Consider the following 10629-nt stretch of genomic DNA (forward strand, 5'->3'; position numbering starts at 1 on the left):
TTTCCATGGAAATGTACAAATGTTGATGAGAATCAGCAACAGCTCTGGCTGTGGGACAAAGGAATGAAGGAACAGAAGTGGGTGGGATAAATCAGACTACATTGCTTACTAACGCAGAAGTCAGTACACACGGGTGAACAACTGTTCCTTACTTGCAGACCTTGTTTTTAGCTGGTGGAAAAAGAGAAGCAAAATTGAAGCCTTTGCTGCTGCTGTGCGCTCAACATGGGCCACTGGCATTCAATAAAATGGGCAGTTACCTCAGTGTTTCCAAGGCCAATGGAATATTGTCTCATTCCTCAAGTCTGAATCCCATGGGTAACACAGCTGTGGGGATCACTATGATTAGAAATACATTTGCTACATGTTTTGAGTGTAAGTAGTCTTTTGTTGACATATTATTGTCTGGTTCATGGGGAATCTCATCTGGCTCCCACAGGGAAAAGAGCCTCCAGTTCTTTTGATAGTTCATGGTCAGATTACCTCATGTTAGTACTGTCTGTCAGACACTGAGTGATTTTTTTAGGAAGCTGTGCCTACATCACTCTTCCTCATTCAAGAAGGTGATATCAGACTGACAGAATGGCAGAAACACAAGCTGGAAGACCACATTTAGAATCAATAATGTGCAAGGCAGAAGAAGGGTCAGCACATATAGGAAGAAGAGTATGGAATATAAGATGCAATAATTATAAAACTGTCTAAAAGTCAGTACATAGTTAAGCAAACAGCAAAAGTGAAAAAAAAAAGACATCCAAATCTAGAGTAATTTTGTTTCTCAGTGTATTCTTTTCCAATTCTCTTTTGCCTGAAATGAAATCTTGTGGCATTATTTTTTTGTCATATCAAGACTTACATATAAATTCAATCTGACAAAACAGTCTAAAATGTGCGCGGAAAAAAAATAAATTTATTTAATATTTTTGGGGGTTTAGGAAGGTTTTTTCATTTTTTTCCCCCATGTTCTCTGGTTGCATAGTAAGTGTGGAAACAACACCTGTGCAGATCGTTTTATTCCTTAAAAAAACCTTCTATCAAAGGTTTCATGTTATAAGAGATATTTCAAGAACATAATCTGATCCATCATTATTAGTGTAAGGACCGTGAAGAAAGGGCAACAAAAGGCTAATGCCTTTAAGAGCAGGGCAAATTTTTGCTCTTTTAAAAAATAATTTGTCTTTCTAGGCATCGAAATTTTCAGTCAAGTACCTTTTTCAAACCTATAAATGAAGATTGCATACTGTATTAAAACAGAGAAAACAGGACCCAAAAATTGCAGCAATAATGACAACACGTGCAACTTTTTTTCCCCAAAAAATTCTTAGATCTTGACATTTTGAAGGCAGTGAAGCCATTTCTCTTGTTTGTTGGTTTTAGGAGGATTTTGAACTACACTGAGCAGATGCTAAAACAGATGGACACTGTCTTTTGGAAAAGTGGGAAAAATATCTGATTAGAAAATGTCATGCTATTGTTTCTTCTTATTTTTTCCAGCCGAATAAGCTATGAAAGGACTTTTCTTTATGCTGTAATTGAAAGAAAATATAAATGCTGACACTCCCTTAGTCGATACTACATAAGCAGCCAGGTCCTGGCCTTTCTCCACTATTCCTCTTCTAAAGAACGATGTCATGTTGTGTAGCCCCTGTCTCCTCTCCCCCTGGGGAAGAGCATTTCAGGGTGGCAAGAGTCACAGAGGATTGTAGCTAGAGTCAGAACCATCTTAAACAGGCAGGAAGCCCTATGGAGACTGTGAACCCTGCTCTGACCGGGGACAGTGGCAACAACCTGCCAAGCTGACGTGTTTGCTGTATTTTGTTCTTTCACCACCTGGGCTACATGTCCTTGTGGGAACCTGGTAGGAGTGGGAGAAGAAAAAAAGAAGAGATGCTACTCCTCATCTCTTGATGGCATGTTTCCTGACTACTGCTTGCCCAGGGGCTGGAGGTGCTGTTGCTCTTCATAAATGCTTCCCTAAAGATCCTACATGCCCTTCCTCCTGGCTCTGCATCAGTCAAACTGCTTGCCGTTCAAAATCGGTGCATTGCATACAGCTGCTTCATCTGCAAATTCAATCTACTTGAAAGCAAATTTATGTTGGTCGCTAGTCTAACTTGCATTGTAGCCAAAAGAGTCCCCTAACACTGGAATTGTATGGTAGGGATCTGCCCATGGAGGGGTTACACATTGTGAATAGAGCACACAGGGAAAAAGGGGGATTTGGTCTGATTTGAGTTCTGATCTTTCCTCTTCTGTAGATGACGCATCTCTCCCTGTTTTATCTGTAAATTAGATAATGTGCTTTTCAATAAACCAGGCAATTTCTCTCAGGCTGTCCAGTAGCATTGGCTGGTGCATCAGATCTGATGCACCTCTGATCTGTTTCCTCCATTACACCTCTTCCTTTTAATGACTGCTCTTTCTATTGTATTCTATTCCTCTGAGGTTTGATTTCTACCTCTTGCTTCCAAATAACATGAGAAACGATTGCAAACTGTTAGAATCAGAGCCCTATGAATAATTGAATATGTGCTTGATTGTCTGAATAGGAAAAAGATTAATATTAAGACAGGATGGAATAAAAACCTGAAAACTCAATTTTATATACAGCAAAATTCTTTCCTATGTCTAAATGGGATGCTTTGTTTCATATTTTTATGCTTTTAAAAGCTAACAGGAGATAGCTATTTATACAAAGAAATTCAATTCCTACAAGAAAAGCTGTTCTGATGTAGAGACACTTTGATTTTTAATTTTGCAGCAAGTCCTTTTAAGATTGTGTGATTTTGGAGTTCTGCTTTTCTTTATTGAAAATGATCAAAATTAATTTAGAAAATGCTATGTTTAACTCCAGTTGGTAATTTGGGTTAAAAATATTTCATCTCTTGTTTTTTTTTTGTGATGATTTAATGTGAAAAATTTACTTTAGGTCCAAGTTTTTCCTTTGGCAATGTGGAACCATGCTGTGGATGGACTCTTCTAATGATCTTTTCTGAGGCAACCCTGAAACACATTGAATGTGCTGTCTGGTAGCCTTTTAATTGCATGAAGTGCATGAACTAGTAGAAATGTGAAATTTTTGTCTGACTGAAACTGCATCTATTGCAATATAGGCTGGATTTTAAGCTGCTCAGAAAGTTGCTGCATGAACTGTTGAACAGCTTAATCAAAAAAAGGAACAGCACTCTTTGCTACACAGTTTACTAAATCCATTTAAAACAATGGTGAACTGACAATAAAGAGTCCACACATGATAATACTGATGCAACTATGTTGTGGTTTTTTTAATATTTTATTTTATATATGTTGTGTATTTGGTTATTATTATTACTACTACTGCTATTATTTTACAACAGAATGGTCACGTTGTGCTGTAGAGTGCCAGCTGAAGGATGAGAAGAAGTTCTAGCCTCTTTAGAGTAATGACTTTTTATAGTAGTTCAGAAATATCAAAGAAATTAAGTCATGTTAAGTACATAACACTATGCAATGGAATGAGAGACAAACCGAGAAGTCGCGAGTTTTTCTTCTTACATTTAATTCCGTGCAGAAATGTGAAAAAAACACTAGTTCTTTTCCACCATGATGTCTATCCATAAGTCTTCATATTCTTCTGCTATGGTAGGTCTTATTCTCCATGGTCTTATTCTTGCATAAAAATTACATTGAAAGATTACTGTATACCTCCAAACACATTTTTATGATGTAACAAAGAAATCTAAGTTTTCAACATCTCTCTTAAACTGAAAATACTCCCAATATCTTTAACCTTTGCCTCAGTATGCTCCTCGTCACCCCTTTTTAAGGCATATATGCTCCTGCTAAATCCCTAATTTGATTTAAGAATAGTATCAGTGGCCTCATTCCACTAATTTTGTACTCTGCATAAATTAAGAAGTGTAATAGTCTGTCAAACAGTTGTTCCATCTTGGAAGTGAGGCAGATAAGGAGATCAATAGCTAATGGATCTCACAACGCTTATCTTTGTCACAGTATATCTGTATCCTTCTGAAATAGTGCCCCCACCTCCCTTCTTTCTTTCTTTCATGTCAGTAACTGAAAAAATACACAGTCAAGAACTGAGAAGAAACCAGGAATAAACTACCATGGCTAACACTGGCTAACCAAGAGAAGTTCTCCAAGGGAAGCACAGAAGGTCATTCAATGGCATTTGAGCTCCCCCAGCACAGCTCCCAGCAACTCCCACACACATCGTTCTTCAAACAGCTGTGGGTTGTTAGAAGGGGTCTTGAACTGAACCAGAGAGTCCTTCTTAGCTTTATTTCTTATCACAGTACTGTTAATGTAGATCTGGTGTTGCTGGAGAAACACTTATGACAAAGAAATGGTATTTCAGTGCTACTGGGTGAGTGACATGAACTACCAAGCTTTCTGTCTCTTATCTGTGTGCTATTGAAAAGTTAACTTATCTCCATCCCTTGAGACTAACAAACAAGAGTCTTTGCACAGAATTATCGGGTTTATGACATCTTTTAAAACACAATTAGAGTAAAGAAGATAACCCAAAATTTATTCACCTTTTAAAAATTTAAGACTTTCATGAAAAATTAAAAATACAAATATTAATTATCTCAAAAAAACCCCAGCATAGCTTGAGCAATTCTGGAATTATACAAATACTGTTAAATTCGATGAATAAATGTCTAAATTAATTTTAAGCATCCTGAAAGTCTTCATTTGCCAGAGGACTAAAGTTCTGTGTTCAATAGCATAATAAGCAAAAAGTAAAAAGTTAATGAATTTTAAAATTTTACACAAAATCAGTGTGAGTCCTGCAGGACTGAAAAAATGAAAATATGGGACTTCAATCTGTGAATGTAGCACATTCCCTTTGGTCAGTGCCTTCAGATGCATTAAGGAAGTCTTCTGGAACTAGGCACTGGTAAAGACATATGCTCCAAGACAGCAATGAAGGAAATAAAAGTGGAGTGGAGAAAACTGCTTGCCACAGAAAACATACAGTGCCAAGTATTGATAAAAACAAAAAAACCTCTAGAGCTGATTCCAAACAACATCATTCTACTCTAGCATTGGGAAGCTATATAGAGAAAATAAAAAAAAGGTATATTTTTGCTCCCAGTGTACAATGTCCAATTCTATTGCACAGAGCAAAAAAATTTAGCACATTTTGATAGCTTGTGGTGCTGAGTTGAAAGAATTTATATAAATATTTATCCATGTTAGTCATTACTAGACAATAGATACTTTCAGTGAGATATATCCCTACTGGGACAGAAAGAGCATCGGATATTAATGTTCAAATCTTATGTTTTACATTAAAAATCAACAAAAGGCAAAAAATATAATAGGTCTATACCAGAAAAAAGACACAGTTGTTTTTTCAAGTTGCAGCATCAACTTATCTTTGAAAGTTTGTCTGGACTGATTCTTGAGGAAATACTAGAGAGCATATGAGTGGTATAGAACAGGATCACATTTTCTGTGTAGTTTTATTAAAAAGGAAGAGATTCAACTACAAAGTGAAAGGGTTGTGGGAAACAAAAAACCAAAACAGATGTAAATATGCATCCTTGTCAGGAAAAGGAGAGGCTCTAACCCTCATTCATTGTAGAACATAACCACAAGGACTTCTATTACTGTATCTTTACTTATAAAAGAAAGTAAAAGTCATGAAGTGCTTCAAAAGTTGGGATTCTCACCCTGAGGAATATCAGAGTGTGAGAAAGCTACAAACAGACCTCAGTGCTATGTTCTGTGGTGCAGAAATTAAAAAAAAAATCTCTGCAATTTTGTCAAACCAGGACACTGTGGGGGTTGTACTCCAGCCTTTGCATGATCAGAGGAGGCTTAAGAAACTGTGAAGCCAAATAGAGACCCAGAAGTTTGTGAACTGATGTTTACTTATGCAAACTGGCACTTAAAAGAAAAATAGATGAACTAGGGTGTGTAGAGAAGTAGCTTGGCACAATTTGCATTCTGCAAAAACGGGATTTAAAATTAATGGGCTACTTTAAATCCTGGACTGCAGCAACTGAGTTTCAGAGGCTGAAGTACAGTGGGGCAATTGAAAATTTCCACAGAACACAGTAAAATTAGTTCAAGGCTACAATGCATTTTTTGCAATCTTGTAAATACCTCCTTGCTGTTATCATTAATGTTTATATTGTTATCTCACTGAAAGTGCTCACAATTTCACAATTTTCTTAGCTTCAAGAAGTTGGAGAGTTGTGGGCTTTGAATGTTAGAAAAATAGCTTTTGTAAAATCCTCTGTTTTATTACATGGGATCTATTTTGCTGGAACAAACAGAGCATGTCAAATGTCATCAGTGGAAGGAGATTTTAAGCTTTGTCTGGGACAAATTTTTCCGAGCAGGAATAGCTGGCTTTAGCACTACATTTGTGCCAATGCAGTTAGTATCTGATCCAATTTGGATGCAAAATATCAGTTCCAAATGTTCAGCAGATGGAAGGGTGGTGAGTAGTCACAAGAAACAGGTTATTTCTATTATAGTAAATTGCTTGGAAAACCAGGTATTCCTCCACTGCCACTGACAGATATCATTATAGCACAGAGTGTCTGTAATCAGGTGGAGTACTGTCAACACAAATGCAAGGTCTCTCACTCTGTGTAGTGCTGCTTTGTAAAAACCAGTTGCTTTCCAAATGCTCTGCTCATTGCTCAAGGCTACGCTTACACTAAAAGGAGTTTGTCTGGCACGTTCTGCCATCCCTTCAGAGCAGGGTAAAGCTCGTGAATTGAAAATGGGAGTTTGCCACCATAAGGACTTTATGTTCAGGACCCTCTGTGTTTCACTGTTGCTTTGAAAATTTCTTATATTAAGGAAGTATTTCATAGTACTGTTGCTGCTGCTTTTACTGTTAAAAATGAAAGGTACCAACAGGAAAGGAACAAAATTAGTATCTCTTTCTTTTCCATACAGCCACTTGTCATTCTCTCGGCGTGAGAGCTGCCACTTTGACTCATGCAGTCAGAGCTAATATACCACTGTAAAAATAAGAGATAACTGAGACAGCAGGAAGTGTTCCAGAAAAGCAGTCTGATCTTCACACAGCTTCTTTTCTGCTGTTTCTACTTGGCATGCTGTATTCTGCAGCTCATTAGTTATCATATGTTCACTTTGCTCTCTGATTATCATGATAAATACCTCTGGTAAAGAAGAGCACAGCTCAGAGAATCTGCCTACACATTTTGGGTACACTGAATAAACTACTTTTAACCCCACCATCTTCAGTTCCTGCTAGCAATTGTGTCTTTGGGATCCTCATCTCATACTCCATTTGCTGTTGCTTTCTTATTAAAAACAAAAAAAAAAGACTCCAAAACAAAAGCAAAACCAAACAAAAATAGCAACAAAACTATAGCAATAATATAATCAGTTTTAAGCTGATAATTGACACTACTATTCTTGGGTCTAGGGAATATCCCTCACATTGTTTTGTGCATGCAGTGACAAACGCAGCAAATTCTATTAGCTTGGAATATTCATTTAACCCTGAACTGCTTCACTGGCTGCTCAGTTTCATGGGTCTTTGGCCAGTTGTATATAGAGAAAATTCTAAGGTTTATTCAGAAATATCAAATCCAAGTTTCTGATTTCTTCTTGCCTGAATAGGGATGAGTTTTATGTTTTAAAATTTCATTTTTAGAATACTTCAGTAATTTCTTATGTGGTATTTGAGTGGAACTCTGTATTAGCTTTCTATAATTCTAGCATGGTTTTCTCTATGACAGCAGGAAGATTTTTACCCTTGCACATGTTAGCTATTTAAAGTTTTTTGATACTGAAAGTACTGTTGCCACAGTGATTCCATCCAAATAAAGCCAAGGAGGGGTGAAAGCATAACTTGGAGTGAAGCTGAAGGTGCAGTGTGGTCATTACAAAGCATTTTTCCTGCTTCTGTTTCCAGAAAATCATCACTGGATGACAGAAATATGCTACAGGCTTTAACCACAGAAAGAACGTATTTTGAAGGGCAAAATGTGCCCTGTTGCCATTTCTCTGTCCTCTGGCTCTCTTATGAACAGATTCTCATATCATTAGTTTTGCTTATTCCTCAAGTTTAGGTGGGGAGTTTCTCAGTGTTCACATAAAGCTACAGTAATGTCCTACATTGTCTTTCCATAGATCCTGCATGTGGAGAGCAGCTGCAGAAGAACAAGTTTGAAAAAAACCTCCAAGATTTATATTCTGATCTCAAGAAGGTACAGACTGGGTTTTGATCTCCCGTGGGTCACCTTTTTTTCTATGTGTGCATGTTCCTCTTAATACACAGCCACAAATATATCTGTATTTAAGCCAGTTCTTTAAATGCCATGAGAATTGGATTGAGACCAGTTCCCACAGGCTTGATAGAAATAGAAAATTAGGAACTGGGAAGGAATCCAATGTATATGAATTATGCTTCTTAACTTCCGCTGGTTTCCATTTACAAAGAGCCAGAGCTGATAATGCCAGTCTGAAGATTAAAGAGTCTAGCACTCCAGTGGAACTATTTTATACTCTGTCTCTATATAATTATTACTGCTAGTTCTTAAAAAAATTTACAATAATAATGCAATATGAATAATAAACCAAAAAATGTTAAATTCAATATTACAATAATAATTACTTTAGGAAAACGCACAGCAAAACTTGAAGTCTTCATCCAAAAATATTTTCCCTCTTGCTGTTGTTCATCAACTCTTCTGTACCTTTAAGTGCAAGAATGAGGATTTATATCCCTGCCAAATATTTTGAATATTATGGTTCTCTACATTGTAATTTTAGATACCCATAGAAATAACCCAAAACTCATCCAGCTCCTCATCTTCATGATATCGTATGTAAACAAGAACCATTGACTAATGCTGTCTTGGGAGAACATTCCTCAAACATAAAATGTTTTATAATCTGCCAGAGAACTTTGTATTTTAAAAACTAAATGACTAAGTAGATTGTTCAAATGTATGAAAAGTCTTTTGAAACTTCTTAAGGAATCAACTTAATCCCTTAATTACAAATTCAGCAGAAGATACAGTTACTCCTTTTGAATCTGAAATACAGCATGTGTAAATGTCTAGCAACTGCTTTTACCCAGGAAATTTGGTTTATCTCGTTCTTTTTAGAAACAGTGTTCTGACATTATGATGATATTTTAAATAGATGGTATATCATAACGACTAAATGAAAGAAAACACACATATTGTCTGTCAGAGCAAAACATCCAGAATCTAGTTATTCATCTTTTGGTTGTCCTTGTGGTTCTCCAGATGTTAATGTTTAAGTTTAAACGTCTACCAGCATCTGAGACACCCCAAGGCTAATATTTTGGTGTGAAGCTCAATGTTTTGATGGGAACATCAGAGATCTCTTATCACTGAATTTGACTCTATGCAAACTCCCTTTGATATGGCTCATTTTTATCTGAACCCAGAATAAAAATAATCTTTCATATGTTTTCTTAGTAACTTACTGGGTTCTTGTACAAATGCCAAATATTTTAATGAGTCTCCCTACTTTTATGAGTATTTTTACTTCTTATTCTGCCGCTTTGTTGAGACAAACCTCAGAAAAATGAAAGAATCCCTTGTCTCAAAAATCTTGATGTAAAATGAATGACTGGTGTTACAGCTTTTGTAACTACAGATTCTATGAAGAATAATTTTTCCAAGATCTGATGGTGAAATAGAATCCATGGGGCAGTGAGATATCAGCAGTGCAGTACTGGAGATGTAATATCTGCACATAACTATTGACAGCCTCTTATCTGAAACGTCAGAATTCCATTGTGCTCTCCTATTTTTAGTTTCTTTGTTTACATTAAGTAAATTAAAACACATCATCAAAATATCCAGGGGTTGTATGTTTTTCTAATATCAGATAACTGTTGTAAAAAATTTGTCATAATTGTCTGGAAGTCCTCCTAGAATTTATTCTAGGATTTCCCTAGAATCCCTCATACCTTCAGAAAAAACATCTAGGCAGTATATACAGATCTCTAGCATTTAGCCAAAATTTCTCTGTCTCTTTGTTAAAGCTGCTATTGTGCCAGTATTTTGGAAGACACCAATCTCTAGCATATATAGAAACCTATTAGATCATTGTTCAACTTTTAACTTGTCTGGAAACATTGTGAAATGCTTTACAAATAATAGAACATAGTCTTAAAGCATTTCCTGCATACCTTAGGAGCAAGTAAACACAGCAGTTTATAGAAGAACAAGTTTTTTAATACTGTGCCTTTACAGCATAAACAGAGTCCAGGAATTTACATTCATGCTTACAGAAGTCTAGCATAAGATCTCTAGCTGAGAAGATAACAGGTAGCTTCCAGCACAGATCAAAATAGCTACCATAAGATGGATTTCAGACAGTAGTCAAGGGTTCAACAGGATCCTATGTAACAGGGTAGAGGTGTTCTCCTGTACTCCCCTCTTGATATTTGTGACTGGGCTGAATTGTTGACTAGTTCAGAGGCACTACCCAGCAACCCAAGAAATCTCTGGGAAAAAGGTAGAAGGAGAGAAAAGGTAGAGAAATCCCAATTCTCTTCCGCCACTGAAATCGCTAGAGCAGGCTGGAAAATTTATTTTATTTGTCATAATTTACTTGATGTGACAAAAACGCCTCTTTCCTTCATGCACC

This window comes from Chiroxiphia lanceolata, chromosome 7 (assembly GCF_009829145.1).
Source record: "Chiroxiphia lanceolata isolate bChiLan1 chromosome 7, bChiLan1.pri, whole genome shotgun sequence".
Taxonomy (NCBI): domain Eukaryota; kingdom Metazoa; phylum Chordata; class Aves; order Passeriformes; family Pipridae; genus Chiroxiphia; species Chiroxiphia lanceolata.